The sequence below is a fragment of the Rhinolophus sinicus genome, chromosome 17 (assembly GCF_057876585.1).
Source record: "Rhinolophus sinicus isolate RSI-liver-muscle chromosome 17, RSI-T2T, whole genome shotgun sequence".
NCBI classification, from domain to species: domain Eukaryota; kingdom Metazoa; phylum Chordata; class Mammalia; order Chiroptera; family Rhinolophidae; genus Rhinolophus; species Rhinolophus sinicus.
In genome coordinates, this window is record NC_142517.1 from 174,369,970 (window position 1) to 174,384,266 (window position 14,297).

The 14,297-nt window shown below is 35.1% G+C and overlaps 1 long non-coding RNA gene across 2 annotated transcripts in view; it reads right to left on the minus strand.

Moving 5' to 3' along the window:
• LOC109452034 (uncharacterized) overlaps positions 1-14,271 on the minus strand; it is a 44,766-nt gene extending 30,495 nt beyond the window's left edge. The window contains exon 1 of one of the 2 annotated variants that reach the window (XR_012498453.2): positions 14,126-14,271. This is a non-coding gene — a long non-coding RNA (uncharacterized LOC109452034). The remainder of the gene's footprint in view (positions 1-14,125) is intronic. The other variant, XR_002138083.3, reaches the window with a different exon arrangement.
• Between the last annotated feature and the right edge of the window lie 26 nt (positions 14,272-14,297).

Here is a 14,297-nt window from a genome sequence, read left to right on the forward strand (position 1 = left end):
GTGTGACCTTGAACAAGTCATTTAAGAACTCTGAGCTTCAATTTCTCTTTTATAGAAAAAAGAAGGGTTGCTCTAGATCACTAGTAGTTCTCTTTCATGGATACACATTAGAATCATTTCAGGAGTTTTCAGAATGTACCATCCCCAGGAGTACTAATTTAATTGATCCGAGTGATTATGTTGTATAATTGAGGTTAAAATAAAGTGAACTGGATGATTTTTAAGATGCCTTCCAGCTCTGAAATAACTCTGATTTAATAACTCTACCATTTTTGAATTCTTGTGACATTTCCAGACATACTCGTATATGGCATATGTAAAAACATATAGACTCTTTTTTATTCCACTTTTTAAATAACATCTTTGTCAAGCATTTCATGTTCATTTAGGAAAGAGACTAAATAATTTTAAATATTCTTATGAGTTATTATTACCATGGAAAAAATATTCAGGAGTGTAATAAAGTCTTTTAAAATCTGTAGGCTCAGATATGAAAAGCAACAAGCCAGCTGCTAATTAAATCAAAGATAGGAGTATACCTATCCGTTTCTTCAGTATTTCAAGTAATATTTATTGTTGAGTGCCTGCTACCTGTCAGCCACTGTGCCGGTTATTGGTGATAGCACAATACAGAAGAAACACAGTCCAAGCCCACGTGGAAAGATAAACATTGTGTAAGTATTACGAATGTGATAAGGATCGCACGGCACACAGAGAGCTCCAAGAATGCATAAAGGGGATTTAACCTATTCTGCGCAGGAAAGGCTTATAGGATGAAGTAAGAGTTACAGTGAAACCTGGTAAGTGTATGTGTGGGGTCAGGGTGAACAGCATGTTGGAAGGAACTGAGGTGGAAAGAGCCTGGAGTGTACCAGGAACAGAAAGAAGACCAAAGAGGCTGGAACCGGCAAGTGAAGGGGAAAGTGGCACAAGTGGAGGGCCATGTAAGAGAGCTTAGCATTTATTCTAAAGAGAATTTATTCTAAACAGAATTCATTCTAAAATACCCAAGTATCAGAGTTTAGAATTTATTCTCAGAGCACTGAATGTTTTAAGGATGCTGAGGTGATCAGAATGATATATTTTAAAGTCCCCACAGTGCTCAGAGTGCAGAGATGCCTGAGTGGGTACAGGGAAAACAGGCTATCACAGAAGTCAGGGGAAATGATGGACTAAAGCGGTGTGAGCAGAGATGGAACAAGGTGAATAGATTGAAGATACCCATCTAAGGAAACTCAGAAGGCCTTGATGGATGGGCTGTGGGAGGCTGGGAAACTGAATGAGTCAAGGGTTCAGACCTGAGTAACTGGGTGGATGGCGGCACCACTTACTGAGATAAGGCCCTGGAGGAGGCAAGGCTTCAGTGGGAACCAGGAGCTGAGTCTGGGACACAGCGAGTGTGAAGCACTGGGAGTCAAACAAGTGGAGTGCTTGATTAAAATGAGTCTGGAACTTAAAAGAAAGACCTGGACTAAAGTCACAGATAGAGTTGTCAGCATATAGATCTCCAAGAAGAGTCACCAGGGGTGGATGTGATTATCTACTACGTGTCAGGGACTTATGGTAGGTGCTGGGGCAATAGATTCACTGCACTCAGGTGACTCAGTCTAACACATGCAATCACTTCTGATCAAGGCCTGATTTTTAATTCAACTGCTATGAAAACGACCCTATAAATCCCTATTATTGATTGTAGTAGGAATACCCTTCTCTGTTCTACTCTCTGGACTCCCAATTCAACCTAAAACTAGAAATTCACCTAAAAGTAGACTCGTCTATACTTTGTTTTAAGAAAGTGGGCTTCAACAGAAAATACCTCTTCAGTCACTAAGAGATTTCACTTAAATTTTAAAAATAAAATATACAAGTTGAAATATATTTACATTAACATCACACTTCCTAAATATCTTTGAACATGAAAATCCAGGGAGTAAACTGCAGATTTTGTGCTTGGTCATTCTCATGGTGATGTGAACTTTCCAGCTGACAGGGCTATGATCACAAAGCCCAAGGTCTGTTAGGCCTATGCCACATGTAAATAAGTCCACAGTCTAAGGGGTTCTTGGGACATGGTCTGCTTTTAAAATGTACTTTGTAGTTTAAAAGAGCACTGCACCCAACAGCTAAGCCTTCTGTTTGAAAGTTCACTGATATCAGAAATAATGACCAATAAACCTAATGGAGGTTGACATTTCTGAGACTTGACCCTTCTCCAATTATCCTCTTTCCTTCCTCCCTTCCTTTTTCTTTCATATCCCACTTCTTCCCTCCCTCTCTTCATTCCTTTCATCCTCCCTCCCTCCTTTCCTTTTCTCCTTTTCCTTCTTTCCATAAACAAGTTTCTGCCTCAAAGCTTTTATGGAATGAGACAGGGCATACATCGAGAATCTGCACACCACATACAACAAGGTTTATGGCTCCTCTGTGCGAGGCACTTGGACAGAATCACAGCATTAATATCAGAAATGGAAGAAACCTCACAGATCATCTTACCCAATTCACCCATTCTACAAACCAAGAAAGGGAACTTGCTTGGTGTGCTTGATGACCATCTTAAAGTTTATTTGGCTACCATGTTAGACTTCCCACAACAATGGCAGACACCTTTTTATAGTATTTTATTAAGGCAGGAAGGCCTAGACCTGCCTGTACATGTCCCAGATGAGCCCCTGAAATGTGCTAAGTCTTAATTGAGATGTGCTATAGCATACATAATGGATTTTGAAGAAGGTTTAAAAAAGAATGTAAAATATCTCACTAATATTTACACTGATTACATGATGAAATTATAATGTTTAGACATACTGAGTTAAAGAAATATATTATTAAAGCTAATTTAACCTTGTTTCTGTTTACTTTTTTAATATAGCTACTAGAAAATTTTGTATTAAACATGGCTCACATTTGCTACATGTTATAGTTATATTGAACAGAGTTGTTCCAATATAGTATGCCTATCTCATAGAAGGTTGTTGGTTGGCTACCATGTCAGGCCATTATAATTTAAGTTCCTAAGCTCATCCAACATTGATAGATAAAAACATTCATTCACATAAAACAAACAAAAAGTGAACCACGTGTCCTACAGAGCCCATGCTCAGAATTTACTGGTCACGGCTCAATAAAGCCAGGAATTTAATGATTTTCCCAAGGCCTCAAGCTTATTAGTACAGAGATGATACTAGGACCCAGGACTATTTGCTCATTGACCTTTTATCATAGGACAGTTCAATGAACAAAATTGTGAAATGGTTTTCAATGGCTGCAAAATGAATTTCAGTTGAATTCAACAAATACTTGAATGCCTTATAAGTGCCAGACATTGTGCTAGGACGTAGTGATTAGAGGGCTTAAGTCATCACCTTAATGTTCAAGGAAGTGCCATTCAGTTCTAAGTAAAACACAAAATTATTTTCATCATGATTTTCTCACATTCATAACTTAACTTAAATATGGCTACATCTGTGTGGGCATGTTTTCTTAATTTTCAAATTCTAAACTGAATATTTGATCAATGTAGAAAAAGCTGTTAAAAATTCCCTAAAATGCAAATATGTGTTACTAGAAAACATTAATAATGACTTTAAGGAATATACATTAAAGGCATTACCCAATTTTTTTCCCAAAATACTCATTTTTTTGGTTACAATTTAATTAAAGCTTGAAACTTAAATGTACTATTATATTCTTTTCTTACAGGGAGAGATTTTAACATCTTCTGATATCACTATATGGGTATATGGTTTATGAAGGCTCATCTGTTACTAAATAGTAAAGTTTAGTTTTTTTGCTATAGGCAACTCTTATAAATATCCTTGGTGAATTTAGAATAATTGCACTTTATCCAGAGTAATTCTTAATTGTGAGTGTATTAAAGAAATTACTTTAATTACTTGCTTTAAACCTCTGGACACTTGCTTAATTCCCTTTTTCTGTTAACATCTTGGCTTTATCTATTTGTCATTTAGGTCATCAACACGGAAAGCTAACCTGGTAACCTTGAAATAAATTTTACTTTGCTATGATATTCTTCCAGTTTGGTGGTAGGTTCAATTTGTTAATATTTTTAGCTAATTATTTGCATCTATATTCATTTTTTTTTGGGGGGGGAGGGGGAACTATTTTTATCAGATTCTGGTATTTAAACCAGGCTAGCATCACAAATTAGTGGAGTTTTCTCATAATCTTTTAAATGAATCCATCTAGTTTAAATACAGGAATTGTTCATTCTTTGTAGGTTACAGAGAAGTCAGTAGAAAACTCACTCAGGGCTGGTACCCTTTTCTTCAACAATTCAGTATTTCTTCAACAATTTTTTTTCCATTTGTTCTATATTTTTCTGTTTTCTTCCTTTCTTGGGTCACTTTTGTTCACTTATATTTTGCCAGAGGTAGTTTTCTCCAGATTTTAAAAGTTATTGCCACTGAATTACAGATAATATTCTCTTAAAAGGTTTTCTTTTGATATCTTTCATATCTATGTTCACATTCCCTTTCTTATTCCTAAATGTTTATCTTTTTTTTTTTTTTCCCTTTTCCTTAATCAGGCTTACTATGTTTTCCAAGAACCTAGCTTTTTATTTTATTTACTTTTTTATTAACTTTTAAAAATCTATTTCACAATTTCAAATTTTATCTTCATTAAATCTCTGTTCCTACTTGCTTTAGGTTTGTTTTGTTGCTCTCATTTTTAGCCTCTTAATTTATTTGAATTTCTAAATCATACCATTTCAGTGTTGCTTTTTAAACAATAAGTAAATAATGTTTTAAATATCTAGGTGGTGGATGAAAAAAAAAGGATAGTTTTTACTTTGTACTCTTCCATGTCATCTGACTTCTTGCTAAGATATAATCTTGCTTCTATAGTTTGAAAGAAAAACAAAAGAATAAGATATATATGTCTTTTGTGATTTATTATCTGAGGTCCCACAGAAATTGTGTTGTGTAGGGAAGGAAAAATCTTTATATCGTGCAATCACTCCACAATGACCTAAACACTATAAAACCTGTATCCACTCAAACATCTCTTTCCCTTCTTACCCCCACGAACACAAGCATTTATCCTCAATCCTGACGGGCTAGTCTCTGGCTAACGGGACTGTTGGAAACACCCAGTGTAAATGTACAAAACAAAAATGAAATGCCAAGTACTATTACTAATGTTGCAAAGCTGCAAAGTGGTGTTTCACGGATCAGTGTTACAGCCTTTGACTAAAGAGAAAAGGCTCCTATGTACTACAGTAGGTGATTCAAGAGAGAATGCTTTGAATATCAGAATATTTAGAGTCAACTTTGGTATGAAGTTTTCAAATATTTTTGCAAAATTGGCCCTCTTTGATCACTTCAAGTAAATCAAAAGTGAAATGAAAGATGTCAAATCAGGCTCTCACATTGTTTTTGTTCTTATGCCTCAGAAATCAAAACAATTCATTCTAAAAATTAAGGCATGGTTGTCATATAACAAATTTTGTTAAATATAAGATAATACGAATTTATTTTTACAACTGTTAGTTTCATGTTTAAAAATGATTCAAAACTATTTCTTTAAATATTTACTATAATATTTGTTTTCATTTTAAATATACCAGGGGTGCCAAAAAAATGTATACCCATGACTTGTATTCATCTTTTGTTATCAGTATATATTATTATAATTTTAACAGCTTTTTCTTTCTTAAAATGTGTACACATTTTTTTGGTACCCTCTGTATTCACTTTTAAGTAAACTTTTCTAGTACCAATTACCCCATTTGAACATTTAGCAACCTTCCCATAAAATTTAGCAACTTTCCCAGAAACCATGTGAAACTACGTCTCCTTCTTCATCTAATGGAGTAGAAGTAAAAAGAAATAAAGAGACCCTGCTTCCTACTTCCTCCCAAATAGGCCTTCCTCATGTTGTTTTATTACTTGTTTTCAGTTGAGTTCTGAAGACAATAGGCAATAAACCCTGGATAGCAAACCAGGAGTGCAGGTCTTGGAGCCAAGTTGCCTCAGTTCATATCATCCCTTTGCTACTTAAGGATGCATAATGTTGGGCAAATTAACCAATCCCTGTGCATCCTCATCTGTAAAATGGGGTGATATTAATTGCACTTTACCCCTCATAGTGTTGTTGTAAGAATTGAGTTAAAATGTGTAAAGTTCTTAAATTCGTGCCTGGTCCATAGTGATGAGTTTTCAATAAATTTAACTGTTGTTATTCATACGCACACGTTCAAATGCCTAGTATGAAAGCATATACCTTTAACTAAAGGTAGTTGGATTACTCATTCCTGATTGCTCTTGAGTGGTTTCACTGGAGTAAATAAGTTAGATTTTATTATAATAGTTGCTAAGTGTTTCGTCATATTTACGTTACCAGGTGAAAAAATTAATACTACACATTACATTTCCAATTATTTCATTTGGTAAAAAGAATAGGTTATAACAAACAATTGACCTTAGAAATAAATATTATAAATAAATCTTTTTCTTTTCCAACATCATCGCTATTCCTTTCCATTTGTTGTAATTTAATTTTATATTAGAAAAACCAATAATTCCAAAGAATAATAAAAATATCTGGCAAAATCGTCTTACTTTCTCTCTGCAATAAAAAGAGACCCTGAAATATTAGTAAATATACATGATCCTTTGCTACTAAATACAGAAACACGAGAATTCAACTGCTTTCCAGTTGCACAACAAAAATGACAAATACGTTTGCACATATGTGGACTATTCTGTTCCATCTATCTTTTTTCAAATTATCGTTTCATTCAAACACACTAATTATAGCAACAGCGAATTTTTTAAAGAAAGGTGTAAGTTGCTTTTAAAATGTACGTTGTATTTTCCTAAAAGTCATATTGGTATACCAAATATATTTAACTGTGCTTGAAAACGTTTTAGTTGATTATTTAAAAACACATCCTAATAAAGTGGTTTAGGCTCCAGGTTCTCGCTGGAATTTTTTTTTTTTTTTTAAATATGTGCCCTTTCCCCTACCAGCTTGTCTTTTTTCTAAATCCCCAGAGACAGGAGTATAACATTCTGGTTGGTTAGAAAATAAAACTATTCACCCACACATTTGGCAAATACTTACTAGTGACCTATATGCTTAACAAAATAGTCACAGTCTCTGCCTCTGGAGGTAAACTAAACAAGTAGTCACACAAACTAATGCACAGTTACCAACTGCTATACATGAGAAAGAAACAAGGGGGTCTCATTTAAACGAAAAGATCAGGTAAACCTCTGTATCTAACACTTAAACCAAAACCTAAAAGAAGAATGGGAGTCAACACTGAAAAGAGTGCAAGTACCCTGGGCCAGCACATGTGAAGGCCTTGAGGTTCCAGGCAGCTTGGTTTGTTGTAGGAAATTGACCAGCTAACCAAAAATGTAAGGAAGAGAATGAGAAGTGACAATGAGTCTACAACCATAGGTGGACTTTGCAGGCCATTTAGAGGATTTGTTTTGAGCAAAAAACAGGCACAATAATAATAATGTTAGCAACTGCAACCATTTTCCAGTTATCATGTTAAATGCTTTAAATAAATTATCTCCTTCCATCCTTACACAACTCTATGAGCTAGGACTATGTTAACTTTCATTTACGGTTGAGAAAACTCAAGTTCCACATGGTTGGCTGATTTGCCCATTCAGTCAGCTAGTAAATAAGTTGAGTGGGCTGTAGCTCCAAAGCCCGTGATCTTAACCAGGTTGATATACTGTCTCCCATTATCATATTATATACGAGTAGTTGCCTACATAGAACATTCTGAAGTATCTAAAAAAAGTTATTAGAACTAATAAGTGAGTTTAATAAGGCCATAAGACACAAGATCAATCTACAAAATCAATCATATTTCTATTTAATACAAATATATACATTTTCTATATGCTAGTAGCAATCAATTGTCAATAGGAATAAATCTGTGCAAAGATATAGTATCTTGCCAAACAAGTGCAAGATATGTATGTGGAAAAGTAGAAAACGCTAATGACATAAATAAAAAAAGACCTAAATAAATGGAAAGATATACTGTGTTCATAGATTTGAAGACTCAGTATTGCTAATATGTCAATTCTAAACCATGATCATGATCTATACATTTGATGCAATTCTAATCAAAATCCCAGTAGGCTTTTTAGTAGAGAACAAGCTGGTTCTAAATTTATATAGAAAAAGCAAAGAAACAGAAAAGCCAAGACAATTTTGATAAAGAACAAAATTGGAGGATTTGTCTTACCTGATTTCAAGTCTTGCTATAGATCTACAATAATCAAGACTGTGGCACTGGAGAAACTATAGCCATTATCATTAGATTAATGGAAAAGAACTGAGATTCCAGAAACATACTCACACATATACGTGCAACTGAGTTTTCACAAGGTTTCAAAGGTCCCTTCTTGAGGAAGCCTCACCACATAAGCTCAACTCTAGTGGCGGACATAACTATGTGACAACATTAAACCAACAATAAGTATGGCTTTGGTGATCCAGAATTTATTCTCAACCTTACAAACTCAATTTTCACTATAAAATCATTGGGAATTACAGACATATATCTATCCATCTGTTGTGTTTTGTTTGTTTTCTTTTACTAGGGCAAGTCCATAACCATAGCATAGCAAGGCTTTTAATACTAAAACAACAGAATCCACAGGCAAATACAGCTCAACTGAACTAACTGGTTGGCTTACACTGTGATATTACAAGCAGTATTTTTCCTGGCTAGCTGCTTCACAAAGAAAAAGAATTTTTTTTTTAAAGACACCAAGGTAGACTTACATTGTCACCATAAATAGGATTTGATTACCAACTTTGTAAAACTTTATGATTACTAACAATCAGAATTGGGGTGAAAATATGCAGCAATGAAAGGCACTGCATTATGAGGGCATTCTATAAAGGAAGATATTATCTGAATACATAGTAACTAGCATATGATATATAATCAGTAATACACCATTTAGACTTTATTTGTCCCTCTTGATTCACTCTGGTGAACACATTTCTGCATGTTTTAAAAGCATCTAACCACAAATTTGGTAACAGTAAATTCCTAGTCACTATATGCAACTCCTAAGACTTTAAGCAATTCATAACTATTTTATTTAACTGACTCAGCTATTCATTGAGATCTAACTCACAGAGATGGTTATGTTTAATTTTGCTTCTTCAGCAATGTAGACCAAAACATTTTAAGCATGTCCTTAGTCTGTGGGAAAGTAGGTGGACAAAGGCACTCATATGACAGAAGAAGAAGCTAAGACAACTTTTATCAACTTTTTATTTTAAATTAAAATTTATTGGGGTGACAATTGTTAGTAAAGTTACACAGATTTCAGGTGTAGAATTCTGTAATACATCATCTATATATCACATTGTGTGTTTACTACCCAGAGTCAGTTCTCCTTCCATCACCATATATTGAATCCTCTTTACCCTCATCTACCACTTCCCTCCTCCCTTACCCTCTGGTAACCACTAAACTATTGTCTGTGTCTATGAGTTTTTGTTTCTTCATTTGTTTGTCTTGTTCTTTTGTTGTTTTCCGTTTTATATACCACATATCAGTGAAATCATATGATTCTCTCTGATTTATTTTGCTTAGCATAGTAATCTCAAGATCCATTCATGTTGTCACAAATGGCACTATTTCATCTTTTCTTATGGCCTAAGAGTATTCCATTGTGTATATACACCACAACTTCTTTATCCAATCATCTATCAAAGGACACTTTGGTTGTTTCTATGTCTTGGTCACCTTAAATAAAGCTTCAATGAACATTGGAGCGCATATGTCTTTATGGATAAATGTTTTCAGCTTTTTCAATCAACTTTTTTCATAGCTGTCAGACATATAAAGATACACTAGGAATAGGTAGTATATGCAACATCTTTCTTTCATCTCTGTCATTCACAAGCCACACTGACCACTAGATTGTAAGACAGATCCACCAACAATGAAGTCTTCAAAACCAGTTGGTACAAGAGCAGGTCTGAGACTAGGGAGAGGTGTATGAGGTACCTAGTGTAGAAATGTTAAAGAGGCATTCACTTGCAGGACCCTGAGAGTGAGTTCATCCTTAAAATTTGCATCCCAGGCACTTCATTCACCTCACCCTAGTCCCTGCCCTGTACAAGAGCCCCAAAGTGATATGGCTGCAGGAGCCAAGAGTGCCTGATTTCTTCCCAAGCTAAGTTTCGGAACCAATCTGACCGCCTGTAAAAGGTTTTACTCATCTGCAGCCCAGTGCTTATAGACTCAGTCATTTCCTTTGAGGGACCAAGATCAGCCTGGTGTGCTTCCTTACTAGGGCTAAGTCCCTGCTTCCTCCTCCCAATGCCTGTGTGATACGGACCTGGCAGACCCCCATTCAGATACTAGATCCCTGCTTATAAACATCAGCCCTGTCATCTTCTAACAGAATTCCTGACGCAAAACACCTGTGTGAGATCACCTCTCCTTTGATTTCACCTCCTTGCTATTTGGTCCTACAGACCCTCCTGACTCCCGCCCCATGCGATTCCCAGCACCGTCTGCTGCTGAGACTGCCCGTTGGCCTGCGAGTCTAGGATTCTTAAAAGAGTTTGTGGCTCGGTCTGTCTCTTTTCAGTTAGTGCCCTGTTAGTCCTACCCCACGAGAATGGGCAGAACTATCCAATCATTGTAACAACCAAACGTGCCTCCACATATTTTCGAAAGTATCAACTTGGAACAGCCCTAGCTAGCCCTATTGAAAATCAGTGGAAGTAAAAGAGAAGACATATCTTCAAAGATAACTGGACCTAACATTTCAGAGCCTGGTTTTGTCCATTCTACTCATTCCTAAACCTGTGTGTCAAAATCATCTGAAGGAACTCCTGATTCATCCATTTAACACATACTTAAATAGTGCTTACTATGTGCTTGTAGCTGTTATAATAAACCCTACAAATATTAACTCATTTAAGCCTCATTACAACCCTTTGCGGTGGGCACTATTATTACTCACATTTTACAGATCAGGAAACTGAGGCTTGAGAAGTTAATGACTTACCAAACTCACACATCTAATAAATGGAGAAGCCAAAATTCAAACCCAGCCATTTTGGTTATAGGTTAAATGGTTAGCACAATGTTATACAGCAGACAACCATATTCCATCCACAAACATTTGGTTTAATAAATCTGAGAAAAGTACTGAGAAATCTATTTGTATTTGAACAAGACTTTCAGGTGATTTTACATAGTGAGAAGGGCACCCACCTACTAACTGGCATTTGGGGACCACAGCTCTATTCCATACCTCATTTGGGAGAGATGGGAAAGAGATTTTTGTGGCTAGAGACAAATCTGTGGCTAGAGACAAATCTGTACTATGAGAAAGCAAGGGAAAACTGTGGTTGGGGTACTATTCATCTAAACCTTGGAAGCCAGGCTAATAATACACATCACACACTATCCAGGATAATAATACAATACACACAATAATGCACATTGATCTACAAAGTAGACCAATATGCTGGTGTCTCTTCAGCTTCAAACGTCACCATCACTCTGAACACTAATTAAAATGTCACCCCAGGTGTCAGGGGAGGCATGTTCCTACGTTCCTACCAGCTTAACTGTGGTGAACCCTAAAGATTTGGGGGAATGGAGTTAAGAAAAGACGAAATTTTAGTTTTTAATTAATATAATATTTGGCAGTAAAGTTTAAAAAAAAATTATCTTTTGAATAAGGCTTCCAAACTGAATGTACTCTACCAAAATTTAAACATATTTCATAGTTTCGGCGCTAGGTATTATAAGCCAATGCAAATAAAATCCACTTTCATCAAATCATCTTCAACCTACTATATAATTCCTCAAGTTTTGTCTTTCATTGTGCTTTTTCATATTCTGAAACAAAATAATTACTTTAGAACTCTCTTTTTCCTTACAAAACAACACTCATCCCATTACCTTGCATTCTCTATTATTCTTGCCTTTAGTATGATCTTAGCCACCCATATTAATTATAACTTGTAGCCAATTTAATAACTTCTGTTTCATAGAGAGAACTGCAGGTAGATAATTAATAACTGTCATATGCAAGCACTTTAGCAAACAAAGTTCATTAATACACATAACTGTCTACAGCCACACACATTTCCTTTACACCTTCCAAAAGTGTCAAAAATGAACATGTCCCTTACGTTATCCAAAAGGATAGCCATTCTACGGCATATAAAAACAAGAAGCAAAAGTATATAAACTTAAAATTATGCTTATATTAATCACTGTTTCAGTATTCACCTTTAAAATAAATTATCTAGTTATCTAATGATTAATCATTAATTAACTCCATTTGATATTTTCTCAGGGTTTTAAGTTACCTAAAAATTTGGAATTGTGTTTAAATTTATATGGTATGAAATATAATTACTGTTGATATAAAAAGTTTGTCTGAATAATTACTCATTTTAGTGAATACCAATTTATATTTCTCATACATTTAAATATTCTGTAGCAGTAATGCTAGCTTATTTAATCAGTAAACCAGTGTATGAATTAGGAAATTCAGATTAAATAATCTCTTCATGAGAAAACAAATCTAAATGTCATAAAAAATAAAACATCTACTTGTATTTTACTTAGCATTGATAAATGCATTTTCTTTCTTAAACCCAAATTATTAATCCAGTCTGATTTCTCCAAAATCTCACTTTAATTTCTCCAAACATATGCTTCAAATGTTTCTAAGCTAGCAGAAGGACTTTATTTTCTTAAAAGTCTAGCACATTTAAAGTATTAGAAATTCTGGGCTTTTTTTGAATTTTTGGATTTATACAAGTGCATAATTATGTCTATAGACTGCCCTTTAATTTAAGAGACATTATAATGGAATTTATTAATACCCTCCAAAAGTATAAAAACATTTTGCATTCTCACAGCAAGATATAAAAGCCATTCTAAATCATAGACACAGACACATAAACTTTATAGCTTCAGTTTTACAACCTCTATCTCAGGTTGAAAGTAAACATAAAAATTCGCTAGCCCATATCTCAAAAAACTGTTCTTTCCAATGGGCACAAAATTCTTAACTAATTTGAGCTTGCAAAGGACAAACAAAAAGATTAAAAACTGGATTTTCAGCCATCTCTCTTCCAATAGAGACTGGATCTCCATCACCCAACAGATATCACCGAATGATTAGGCCATAAAACCCAATTCCCAATCACTGCTGCTACCAATGTGTAATAACTTAGCCACGCACAAACTAGAAAGAAAACCAAAAAATTTTTTAAATCCTTAAAAAGGAAAACAGGCAGTAAACTTAGTTTTATAACCACTCTGAATTTATTCAAAGAGCCAATAAAAGATAATCCTGGGCTTAAACAACCCATGAGGTATATTTTCTTAGCAAAGTTTGGCTGCATCATGAGTCCACACAGGCAGCTCCAGGGAACCTTGAGATTTCCAATGTTAAAGTATAATTTTAAAAAAAATAAAATCATATTTCTCATGCAAATATAAAATGAACATATGTCAAAATCTTATTTGACTCATTAACTGATGCTGGAACAGGTAAGACATTTAAACCAATTCAAAGAGTCTATGAGAAGATAGGCCTATATTAATAAAGACACGTTAGTGTAGAATTGCAGGGTTAGACACAAAACTGGTTAATGCCTTACACAACAATAAATCATAAGCTGTGGGGTTATCTGGTCCATCAAATAGAAACTATTTGCATCTCTGCCAGACAAAAATCTACAGGTTAACCTCTAACCCTACAGAACTGTAAAATTGCCCAGTCAATAGAAAGTGAAGCCCACAAAAGTACTGAAAGAACACCCAATAATCTCTTGCCTGTTCCCAAGTTTTGGATAATTTTTCCCATATAAGTGAGATACTGTAAATACTGTGTGGGACGTACTTGTACTAAAAAGTTATTCATTTATCTGAAATTCATATTTAACTGGGCATCCTGCATTTCCCTTTTAGCCCCAATAACACGTTAACAAAAGCTTTACCAAGTGTGTACAGTTTCGTTGCCAACAATGTATCTCACATCTGGGCCTAGCCTACATAAAAAATATTAACTAGAATTTCTACTGCGTTTCTATTCTTCATATTTACCACTGGGGGGCGCATGCAACTCACAGTCTACTGGTTGCGAGAATGTGAAGAGGTCACAAAAGTTTTTCTACATCGGATCCGCTAGGGGACTGTTCAGGAACCTCCCAGTTTTCACAACCCGGCTCTGCTCACGCGCTTCCCTAAGCATCTGCGCGCACGCGCGGAACTGCGCTCATACCCGGACTGCGCAGGCGCT